This window comes from Sapajus apella, unplaced genomic scaffold, assembly GCF_009761245.1.
Source record: "Sapajus apella isolate SASKATOON/1434 unplaced genomic scaffold, GSC_monkey_1.0 scaffold91, whole genome shotgun sequence".
Classification (NCBI taxonomy): Eukaryota; Metazoa; Chordata; class Mammalia; order Primates; family Cebidae; genus Sapajus; species Sapajus apella.
Genome location: NW_022437031.1, coordinates 1,588,511 through 1,601,641, shown reverse-complemented (window position 1 = coordinate 1,601,641; position 13,131 = coordinate 1,588,511). Strand labels below are relative to the sequence as shown.

Genomic DNA, 13,131 nt, shown 5'->3' with positions numbered 1-13,131 from the left:
AAATTTCTGATGCTTTTCTGTCCTGTAAGTATCAAAATAAGAGCAACCTTCTTCTATCAAGAGTACAGTGAAGGGCAGAAGAGGTGAAAGAAACCCACTAAAGAACAAGAGGACTGGGCTGTGCCTGCAAAAGTGGCCAGTTTTGAATAAACAGAGGTCATTTTGGAGGGCATCCCAGGAAACGGGTAAACATGACTGAGTGTGTAGAGGCAGAAAAGAATATAGAATTGGAAATGACCTACGTAGCAGAAGAAAAAATTCTTACGGAAAGGAGTGTGAAATAAAGAGGAAGGGTAATAAAGGACCATTATACATAGGAGCTGAAATGCCAGACTGAGGAATTGAGATGTATAATAGCAATCAACCTCACCTGGGAAGCTCATAGTGTCTGGGAACTCCCTCCCCTAGCCAAGGGAAGCCATGAAGAAATGTGCCATGAGGAACAGTGCATACCGCCCAGATGATATTATCCTTTTCCTATGGTCTTCACAACCTGCAGACCAGGAGATTCCCTCTGGTGCGTACACAACTAGGGTCCTGGGTTTCAAGCACAAAACTGGTGGCCATTTGAAAACACTCCGAGCCAGCTGCAGGATTTTTTTTTCATACCCCAGTGGCACCAGGAATGCCAGCAAGACAGAACCGTTTACTCCCCTGGAAAGGGGGCTGAAGCCAGGGAGCGAAGTAGTCTATCTCAGTGGATCCCGCCCCATTGGAGCCCAGCAAGCCAAGATCCTCTGGCATGAAATTCTCGCTGCTAGTACAACAGTCTGAAGTTGACCTGGGATGCTTGAGCTAGGTGGGAGAAGGAGCTTCTGCCATTAATTAGGCTTGAATAGGCGATTTTCATCTCACAGTGTAAACAAAGCTGCCTGGAAATTCAAACTGGGTGGAGCCCACCACAGCTCAGCAAAGTCACTGTAGCCAGGCTGCCTCTCTAGATTCCTCTCTCTGGTCTGGGCAACTCAAAAAGAAAGCCCCAGTCAGGGGCTTATAGATAAAACTCCCATCTCCCCTGGACAGAGCACCTGGAGGAAGCGATGGCTGTGGGTGAAGCTTCAATTAAACCTTCCTGCCTGACAGATCTGAAGAGAACAGTATATCTCCCAGCACAGTGCTCAAGCTCTGCTAAGGGACAAACTGCCTCCTCAAGTGGGTCCCTGACTCCCTTACCTCTTGATTGGGAGACACATTCCAGCTGGGGTAGACAGGCCCCTCAGACAGGAGAGCTCCAGGTTGCATCTGGCAGGTGCTCCTCTGAGATGAAACTTCCAGAGGAAGGACCAGGCAGAGATCTTTGCTGTTCTGCAGCATTCACTGGTGATACCCAGACAAACAGGGTCTGGAGTGCACTTCCATCAAACTCCAGCAGACCTGCAGCAAAGGGGCCTGACTGTTAGAAGGAAAACTAACAAACAGAAACTAATAGCATCAACATCAGCAAGAAGGATGTCCACTCAACCTTTGGATGGGTCACCAACATCAAAGGCCAAAGGTAGATAAATCCAGTGCAAAAAGGCTAAAAATTGCAAAAACCAGAATGTCTCTTCTCCTTTAAAGGATCACAACTCCTCATCAGCAAGAGAACAAAACTGGGTGGAGAATGAGTTTGATGAATTGGCAGAAGTGGGCTTCAGAAGGTGGGTAATAACAAAATCCTTTGGGCTAAAGGAGCATATTTTAACCCAATGCAAGGAAGTTAAGAATTTCGATAAAAGGTCAGAGAAACTGCTAACTAAAAAAACCAGTTTATAGAAGAACATAAATACCTGATAGAGCTAAAAAAAAAACAGCACGAGAACTTTGTGAAGCATACACAAGTATCAATAGCCAAATCGATCAAGCAGAAGAAAGGATATCAGACATTGAAGATCAACTTAATGAAATAAAGCATGAAGACAAGAAATAACACATGAAGACAAGATTAGAGAAAAAAGAATGAAAAGGAATGAACAGAGCCTCCAAGAAATATGGGATTATGTGAAAAGACCAAACCTATGTTTGGTTGGTGTAACTGAAAGTTACAGGGAGAATGAAACCAAGATGAAAAAACACTCTTCATGATACTATGCAGGAGAACTTCCCCAACCTAGCAAGACAGACCAATATTCAAATTTAAGAAATACAGAGACCACCACAAAGTTATTCCTTGAGAAGAACAAGCCCAAGACACATAATTGTCAGATTCGCCAAGGTTGAAATGAAGGAAAAAAATGTTAAGGGCAGCCAGAGAGAAAGGTCGGGTTACCCACAACAGGAAGCCCATCAGGCTAACAGCAGGTCTCTCAGCAGAAACCCTACAATCCAGAAGAAAGTGGGAGCCAATATTCAATATTCTTAAAGAAAAGAAATTTCAACCCAGAATTTCATATCCAGCCAAACTAAGCTTCATAAGTGAAGGAGAAATAAAATCTTTTACAGACAAGCAAATGCTGAAAGATTTTGTCACCACCAGGTCCGCCTTATAAGAGCTCCTGAAAAAAACAAACAAACAAACAAAACAAAACAAAACAAAATAAAACTAAACTAAACTAAATAAGGAAAGGAAATACCGGTACCAGCCACTGAAAAACTGTACCAAATTGTAAAGACCATTGACACTATGAAGAAACTGCATCAACTAACGGGTAAAATAACCAGCTAGCATCACAATGACAGGATCAAATTCATACATAACAATAATAACCTTAAATGTAAATGGGCTAAATGCCCAATTAAAAGACACAGACTGGAAAATTGGATAAAAAGTCAAAACCCATCAATGTGCTGTATTCAGGAGACCCATCTCTTGTGCAAAGACACACATAGGCTCAAAATTAAGCAAATAAAAGAAAGAAAGAAAGAAAGAAAGAAAGAAAGAAAGAAAGAAAGAAAGAAAGAAAGAAAGAAAAAAAGAAAGAGAGAGAGAGAGAGAGAAAGAAAGAAAGAAAGAAAGAAAGAAAGAAAGAAAGAAAGAGAAAGAAAGAAAGAAAGAAAGAGAGAGGCAGGTCTTGCAATCCTAGTCTCTGTTAAAACAGACTTTAAACCAACAAAGGTCAAAAAGGACAGAGAAGGGCATTACGTAATGGTAAAGGGATCACTGTAACAAGAAGAGCTAACTATCCTAAGTACATATAAACCCAATGCAGGAGCACCCAGATTCATGAAGCAAGCTCTTAGAGACCTACAAAGAGACTTAGACTCCTACACAAGAATAGTGGGAGATTTTAACATCCCACTATCAATATTAGATCAATGAGACAGAAAATTGTCAAGGATATTCAGGACTTGAACACAGCTCTGGACCAAGTAGATGTAATAGACATCTACAGAACTCTCAATCACAAATCATCAGAATATACATTCTTCTCAGCATCACATCACACTTATTCTAAATTTGACCACATAATTGGAAGTAGAAGACCCTCAGCAAATGCAAAAGAATGGAAAACATAACAACCAGTCTTTCAGACCACAGTGTAATCAAATTAAAACTCAGAATTAAGAAACTCACTCAAAACCACACAACTTCATGTAAACTGAACAACCTGCTCCTGAATGAATACTGGGTACATAATGACATTAAGGCAGAAAAAAATAAGCTATTTAAAATCAATGAGGATGAAGATATGACATACTAGAATTCCTGGGACACAGCTAAAGCAGTGCTTAGAGGAAAATTTATAGTGCTGAATGCCCACAGGAGAAAGAAAGAAAAATCTAAAATCAACACCCTAACATCATAATTAAAAGAACTAGAGAAGCAAGAGCAAACAAATTCAAAAGCTAGCAGAAAGCAAGAAATAACTAAGATCAGAACAGAAATAAAGGAGCTAGAGACATGAAAAACCCTTCAAATAATCAATGAATTCAAGAGCTGTTTTTTGAAAATATTAACAAAACAGATATACCACTAGTCAGACTAATAAAGAAGAAAAGAGAGATGAATCTAATAGATGCAATAAAAAATGATAAAGGGGAGATCACCACTGATCCCATAGAAATACAAACTACCATATATATACTATAGTGGTAGTTTGTAGAATACTATAAACACCTCTACACAAATAAACTAGAAAATCTAAAAGAAATGGATAAATTCCTGGCAACATACACCCTCCCAAGACTAGAGCAGAAAGAAGTTGAATTTATGATTAAACGAATAACAAGTTCTGAAGTTGAGGCTGTAATTTGTAGCCTGCCAACCAAAAAAAGCCTGGGAACAGACAGATTCACAGCTGAATTCTATCAGAGGTACAAAGAGGAAATGTAATCATTCCTCGTGAAACTATTTCAAGCAATAGAAAAACAGAGACTCCTCCTTAACTTATTTTGTGAGGCCAGCATTATCTTCATACCAAAAGATGGCAGAGACACAACAAAAAAAGAAAATTTCAGGCCAATATTCCTGATGAACATTGATGTAGAAATTCTCAATAAAATATTGGCAAACAGAATTCAGCAGCACAACAAAAAACTTATCCACCACAATCAAGTTAGTTTTATCCCTGGGATGCAAGGTTGGTTCAACTTATGCAAATCTATAAACATAATTCATCACATAAACACAACCAGTGACAAAAACCACATGATTATCTCAATAGATGCAGAAAAGGCCTTCAATAAAATTCAACACCTTTTCATGCAAAAAAACTCTTAGTAAACTAGGTATTGATGAAACATATCTCAAAATAATAAGAGCTATTTATGACAAACGCAAAGCCAATATCATACTGAATGGGCAAAAACTGGAAGCATTCCATTTGAAAACTGGCACAAGGCAAGGATGCCGTATCTCACCACTCCTATTCAACATAGTATTGGAAGTTTTGGCCACGGAAGTCAGGCAAGAGAAAGAAATAAAGTGTATTCAAATAGGAAGAGAGGAAGTCAAATAATCTCTGTTTGCAGATGATATGTTGTATATTAAAAAATTCTGTTGTCTCAGCCCAAAATCTCCTTAAGCTGATAAGCAACTTCAGCAAAGTTTCAGGAAACAAAATCAATATGCAAAAATCACAAACTGTCCTATACACCGATAACAGACAGAGAGCCAAATCATGAATGAACTCCCCTTCACAAGTGCTACAAAGAGAATAAAATACCTAGGAATACAACTCACAAGGAATGTGAAGGCCCTTTTCAAAGAGACCTACAAACCACTGCTCAAAGAAATGAGAGAACACAAACATTTCATGCTTATGGATAGGAAGAGTCAATATTGTGAAAATGGCCATACTGCCCAAAGTAATTTATAGACTCAATATTATTGTCTTGCTTCACAGAATTAGAAAAAAGCTACTTTAAATTTCATATGGAACCAAAAAAGAGCTTGTATAGACAAGACAATCCTCAGCAAAAAGAACAAAACTGGAGGCATCAGGCTACCTGACTTCAAACTTTACTACAAGGCTACAGTAACCAAAACAGCATGATAATGGTACCAAAACAGATATACAGAGAAATGGAACAGAACAGAGGACTCAGAAATAATGCCACACATCTACAATTATCTGATCTTTGACAAATCTGACAGAAACAAGCAATGAGGAGGGATTCCCTATTTAATAAATGGTGTTGGGAAAACTGGCTAGCCATTTGCCGAAAACTAAATCTGTATTACTTCCTTACACCTTATACAAAAACTAACTCAAGATGGACAAAAGACTTAAATGTAAGGCCTAAAACCATAAAAACCATAGAAGAAAACCTAGGCAATACTATTCAGTATAGGTATAGGCAAAGACTTTATGACTAAAACACCCAAAGCAATGGCAACAAAAGCCAAAATTGACAAATGGGATCTAGTTAAACTAAAGAGCTTCTGCACAGTGAAACTATCATTAGAGTGAACAGGCAAACTACAGAATGGGAGAAAATTTTGCATCTGACAAAAGGCTAATATCCAGAATCTACAAAGAACTTATACAAATTTACAAAAACAAAAAACAAAAACAAAACAAAAAAACAAACAAAAAAAACCCAAAATGGGCAAAGAATATGAACAGACACTTTTGTGTGGAGAAAAGCTCATTATCACTGATCATTAGAGAAATACAAATCAAAACCACATTGAGATATCATCTCAGGCCAGTTAAAATGACAATCATTTAAAAGTCAGAAGACAACAGATGCTGGAGAGGAAGTGGAGAAATAGGAACACTTTTACACTGTTAGTGGGAGTGTAAATTAGTTTAACCATTGTGGAAGATAGTATGGCAATTCATCAAGGATCTAGAACCAGAAATACCATTTGACTGAGCAATCCCATTACTGGGTATCTACCCAAAGGATTATAAATCATTCTATCATAAAGACACATGCACATGTATGTTTACTGCAGCACTATTGACAATAGCAAAGACTTGGAACGAACTCAAATGTGCATCAATGATAGACTGGATAAAGAAAATGTGGTATATATACACCATGGAACACTATGCGGCTGTAATAAAGATTAGTTCATGTCCTTTGTAGGGAAATGGACGAAGCTGGAAACCTTCATTTTTAGCAAACTAACAGGAACTGAAAACCAAGCACTGCATGTTGTCACTCATAAGTGGGAGTTGAACAATGAGAACACATGGACACCAGGGCCTGTCAGCAGATGGGGGACAAGGGGAGGAATAGCATTAGGAGAAATACATAATGTAGAAGATGGGTTGGTGGGTGCAGCAAACCACCATGCACGTATATACCTATGTAACAAACCTGCACATTCTGCACATGCATGTATCACAGAACTTAAACTGTAATTTAAAAAAAGAAAAAAATTAGTAATCTAAACTGAGGCTTCCCAAACACAGTCTCAAGCAAGGCACTAGCCTCCTGTTCTGTCGACAAATGTTAGGATACCATGAAAGGGCTCTTTCTTGAACCTTAGGAACTTTATCATCCTGACACATAATAGACCTTCAATAAATGCAAATATCCTCCCTGACCTTGTCTATAAGGCATTAGGTCAAGAATAACTCAACTTTCTCCTTTTAATTCCACAGACTACTTCTATTGTAAATGTCAATCACTCAGAGGTATGGAGGCAACTCTTCAAGGCCTTTTATCTTCACATTTTCTTTCCTTAGAGATAGCCTGAGAGGCTCCCAAGACTTCCAAGAGACCTATAGTATTTGGTTATATTAACCACAACTCTAGAACAAGCCAGAGTTTTATTGGTTTGTTTATGTATTAGTTAGCTATTGCTGCATACTAAATTACCACAAACTTAGAGACTTAAAACAACATCCATTTCACCTTTCACAGTTCTATAGGTCAGAAGTCTGGCACAGCATGACCGAGCTTTTTGCTCAGGGTATGACAAGGCTGAAATCAAGGTTTTGCCAATCCTGAGGTTTTTTTTGTTTTGTTTTGTTTTTTGTTTGTTTTTTCTTTCTGTTTTAGAGGGTCTCACTCTGTCACCCAGGCTGGAGTCCAGTAGTGCAATCATAGCTCATTGCAGCCTCAAACTCCTGGGATTGAGCAGTCCTCAGTCTCCTGAGTAGCTAGAACTAGAGGTGCACACCACTTTGACCAGCTAGTTTTTATTTTTATTTTTAGAGACTAAGGTTTCACTTTGTTGCCCAGGCTGGTCTTGAACTCCTGACTTAAAGTCATGGTCCTACCTTGGTCTCCCAAAGTGTTGGGATTACAGGAGTGAGCCACCGCACCTCAGCCATACTGAGTTCTTAACTGTAGCTTCTGGGTGAAAAAATTTACTTCCAAACTGAGTTCTCTCTTCAGAGTATCACAAAGGCTTACATGAAAATGGCAACTATGTTGAGTTGTCACCTAGAGGCTCTGGGGAAAAAGCCACGCCAACTCATTCTTGTTCACAAAATTTGATTCCTTGAAGTTGAAGAATTGATGCCCCCATTTCCTAGTTTTCTATAAGCCAGGGACTATTTTCAGCTACTAGAGGCCACCTACATTCCTTGACCCACGGCCCCCTTCATCTTCAAGCCAGCAATGGCACATTGAGTCCTTCTCATGTTCTCTGGATAATCTCCCTTTCTTAAAGCCAACTGTGCCATCTAATATAACCTAATTTATATTCACAGTCTGGGGGATTATGCAGGGCATGTACATAATGGGGGTGGAAAATCTTCTGGGCTATTTTAGAATTCTGCCTATCCAGTTGGTTTACCTCACTATGCAGTTATGGTGTCGTTCACTGGCTGCTTTTTTAACCCCCTATCACTAGAATAGCTTGTCCTCAACCTGTGAAGGCATCTGAAGTCTTGAGTTTATCCCATGACTTTCATTTTTCTAGTGGAGGTTAGACCACTTAAGTTCTTCCTGCAGGGCTGGATTCCCAGCGTTAGGCTGCTTTTGAGGTCTTGTAACTGAGGTCATTACAACAAGCTTTGCTTTCACTGTCAAACTAATTTTTAACTTCTGTTTTGTTTAATCTATGTTTTCCTTTCACCTCTCTAAGGATAAAAATGTGGGGTCTCTACGAGGTAGATATACCTGGTCTTTCTATATTGAAAATGCAGAAGGGGCATCAGTAATATCCAATTAGCAATCACAAACTCCTTGGAAAACTGCAAGTGGTTCTTTTTGTTTTCTTTCAGTTCCGGCATAACTGCAACTGAAGAAGAAGGAGATAAACTCTCTGAGTATGAAGGAAAGTTTCCTATATCTTTTTCCAGTAATTGAAACACTCAAGTCCTATTTTCTACCCTCTCTAGCAGGCAATGAAGATCTTGTGTGTTGCACATGGGAGTGGTAAGGGAAGCTGGGAAAGAAATGGTGGTTAAAATATTAAATCTCTGAAGAAGCCATCTCTCTGACATTACTTCATCTCCAAAGACAGGCAAGAGTTAATTGTGTGTGATTTAGATTCTTGTAGGACTGTGGAATGTCAAAGCTCGAAGTCGTCTTGTGCTGTCTTTGCACACTGGTGACCTCTAGGGTAAAATTAGGCCCATGGATGTGTTTTGTTTGGCTAGCCTAATTATTTTCTTTTAAATTTTTGAATCTGAAAATCTTAGTCTAGTCTTTAACACAGTACCCACTTCTCCCTAGGGTCTTATACCAGGTGTCTTCACACATTTTCTCTAATGCCTGAGAAGTGGAATGGAGTGATAATTAAGAATATGATCTCTGGAGCCAGATTGCTTGGGTCTGAGTCCCAGCTTTTCCATTTGACAGCTGTGTGATTTTGGGCTAATTACTTTACTCTTCTGTGCTTTAGCTCCTGCATAAGTAAAAATTTAGTTAATAATAGCATGGTACCTGTCTCACAGAGCTGTTAAAATATTAAATGTGTTAATATTCATAAAGTACTTAGAACACTGCCTGGCATATAGCAAGTGATGTAAAAATATTACTGCTGTGGACTAGACATTTTGAGATGAATTGGCACGGCAGGTCATTTGATGGTATCGTGCATGCTTAGAATGGTAAGATTGCTTAGTTTTGGAACAGCAAGTATCTGTGAAAATGCCTGTTGGTTGTACTTACTAGTCTGATAAATAACACAGAGAAATGAGATTAATTTAGTCACCATTTGAAAGACATCTATATTAACCATCCTTCTCTGCCAGTGTTAGAAAACAAAGTTCAATGAGACGATGAACATTTGTTTCAAAATTAATAAAGAAGAAACAATTTTCTAAGTAATTTTTCACCAGGATGGCATGAGTCATATATTTGTACATAGAAACCACATTCAGTAATTCATTAAATACCTCTCATATACCATGAGACATTTACTTATAGCTTATTTTACAGATTCCATAATTTTTTCTCATTCATTTACCTCTATTTGTATTATTAAAATATATATTCAGAATGCGAGGGAGAAAATTTGAAAAGTAGCAATATTTTCGATTGATATTGGTATGTATTTGGTTGGTGCAAAAGTAATTGCGGGCTCTGCCGTGGAAAGTAATGGCATATCATGTGGCCCACAACGTCCAGGGCGCCGGGCTGCGAGCAGCCAGGCATGGACCTTCAGGCTTCCCAGGGCCCAGGAGCACGGGGCTGCGAAGCAGTCTGGGGGCCCACCCCTGCCGAGCACACAGAAAGCCCCGCAGCCCGGAGGCTGGCTTTGCTGCAGCTGACCACTGCGGTCAGGAGAGAGACTGAGAAGGCTACGTATTGACTAGTAGTTGAAGCACAGAGCGTCCTAATGACAGTCCAGACCGGGGTGAGGGGACCCATTCTGAAAAGGAAGGATTTGCTGTGGATGAGGAGGGCTCCGATGGAGAACTGAATCCCTGGGAGCTGTTGGAGGGAACAAACTGTTCACCCAAGGAACAGCCTGGCAATCTTTTTAATGAGGACTGGGACTTGGAGTTGAAAGTAGATCAAGGGAATCTATATGATGCTGATGACATACAGGAGAGCATTTCTCAAGATCTCAAACCTTGAGTCAGCTGTGCCCTGCAAGGAGGCATGATCTATGACCCCAGCTGGTACCATCCACCTCCACTGACAGCCCATTATTCCAAGACGGCCTTTGAAACAAAACAGTTTGATGATGCCAAAGATTGAGTGTGGAGCTTTCTGCCTTGCGTGTGGGCAGGCCTCCAGATCGAGATCTCTTTTTCTGTCTTGGAGGTGAAAAGTCATATCTGAGAAAACGTTTCCAGGGATCCCTAGTCTGGGGTACACAGACCGGTGTTCAATAAGGCCCCATTGTTCTCTCCAGTCTGTTGTTGTTCTTAATGGGCTCCTCCTTGGAATGTGAGTGTGTTTGTGTCTGTGACAAGAGGAGTTGTGTACTTTGTAAATAAAGATTAAAAAACAGAAGAAAAATAAAGTAATGGCAAAACCCGCAAAAAAAAAAAAAAAAAAAATTAGTGCTGTTTGACTCCTGAAGGTATTTGAATTTATGTCTTCTGATTTCAGGAAAAATTTTCCCAGTCTTATATTTTATTTTATTATTATTTTAATAATTAATTTTTATTTCTATTACAAAAGTTTTGGGGGTGCAGGTAGTTTTTGATCATAGAGATAAGTTCTTTAGTGGTAATTTCTAATATTTTGGTGCACCCATCACCTGAGCAGTATATGCTGTACCTGATAGGTAGTCTTTTATCCCTCACCCCCTTCCCAACCTTCCCTCTCAAGGCACCAAAGTCCATTATATTATTCTTATGCCTTTGCATCCTCATAGCTTAGCTTCCACTTATAAGTGACAACATGACAAAATATGGTTTTCCACTCCTGAGTTAGTTCACTTAGAATAATGGCCTCCAGTTCCATCCAAATTGCTGCAGAGGACAATATTTCATTCTTTTTTATGGCTCAGTAGTATTCCATGGTGTGTGTGTGTGTGTGTGTGTGTGTGTGTGTGTGTGTGTGTGTGTGACATTTTATTTATCCACTCAGTGCTGCTATAAACATACATGTGCATGTGTCTTTTTCATATAATGACTTATATTAGTTTGGGTAAATAGCTAGTAGTAGGATTGTTAAATCAAATGGTTGTTCTTTTAGTTCTTTAAAGAATCTCCATCCTGTTTTCCATAGTAGCATTACTAGTTTACATTCCTACCAGCAGTGTTAAAATGTTCCCTTTTCACCACATCCACACCAACATCTATTGTTTTTTGAGTTTTTAATTATGGCCATTCTTGCAGCAGTAAGGTGGTATCTCATTGTGGTTTTATTTGCATTTTCCTGATGATTAGTGATGTTGAGCCTTTTTTTGATAATGCTCAATATCGCTAATATTTGCTGGCCATTTGTATATTTTCTTTTCACAAATGTCTATTCATGTCATTTGCCCACTTTTCGATGAGATTATTTATTGTTTTGCTGATTTGATTTCCTTGTAGATGTGGGATATTAGTTCTTTGTTGTATATATAGTTTGTGAAGATTTTCTTAAAGGTTTCAGTTTAATTAGGTCCCATTTATTTATTTATTTTTGTTTTTGTTGCTTTTGCTTTTGGGATCATAGTCATGAATTCTTTGCCTAAGTCAATGTCTAGAAGAGATTTTCTGATATTATCTTCTAGGATTTTTATGGTTTTGGGTTTTAGATTAAATCTTTGATCTATCTTCAGTTGATTTTTATATAAGGTGAGAAATGAGAATCCAATTTCATTCTTCTACTTGTGGCTTGCCAGTTTTCCCAGCACCATTTGTTGAATAGAGTGTCCTTTTCCCAATTTTTGTTTTTGTATGCTTTGTTGAAGATCAGTTGGCTATGAGTATTTGGCTTTAATTCTAGATTCACTATTCTCTTCCATTAGTTTATGTACCTGATTTTATACATACCAGGCTGTTTTGTTGACTACAGCCTTGCAGCATAATTTGAACTTGGGTTACGTGATGCCTCCAGATTTGTTCCTTTTGCTTAGTACTTATTTGTCTATGCAGGCTCTTTTTTGGGTCCATATGAATTTTGTATATTTTTTTCTAGTTCTGTGAAGAATGATGATGGTATTTTGGTAGGAATCACATTGAATCTGTGGATTGCTTTGGGCAGTATGGTCATTTTCACAATATTGATTATACCCATCCATGAGCATGGGATGTGTTTCCATTTGTTTGTGTCATCTAAGATTTCTTTCAGCAGTGTTTTGTAGTTGTCTTTGTAGAGATCTTTCATGTCCTTGGTTAAGTATATTTCTAAGTATTTTACATATATATATATATATATATATATATATATATATATTTCTTGCAGTTGTTGTAAAGGGATTGAGGTATTGATTTGATTCTTAGCTTGGTCGTTGTTGGTGTATAGTAGTGCTACTAATTTATGTACATTGATTTTGTGCCCAAATTTAAATTTGTTTATCAGGTCTAGGAGCTTTGTAGATGAGTCTTGAGAGTTTTCTGTGTATACAATTGTATCATCAGTGAAAAGTGGTAGTTTGACTTCCTCTCTTCCAATTTGAATGCCCTTTATTTTTTTTATCTGGTCTGATTGCTCTGGCCAGGACTTCCATTACTATTTTTTTTTTTTTTTGAGACGGAGTTTCACTCATGTTACCCAGGCTGGAGTGCAATGGCACAATCTCGGCTCACCGCAACCTCCGCCTCCTGGGTTTAGGCAATTCTCCTGCCTCAGCCTCCTGAGTAGCTGGGATTACAGGCACACGCCACCATGCCCAGCTAATTTTTTGTATTTTTAGTAGAGACGGGGTTTCACCGTGTTGACCAGGATGGTCTCGATCTCTTGACCTCGTGATCC

General features: G+C 38.7%; 1 pseudogene; it reads left to right on the top strand.

Annotated features, from left to right (window-relative positions):
- The first annotated feature begins 9,795 nt into the window (after positions 1-9,795).
- Positions 9,796-10,734, top strand: LOC116534972 (annotated as a pseudogene).
- Positions 10,735-13,131: the final 2,397 nt, after the last annotated feature.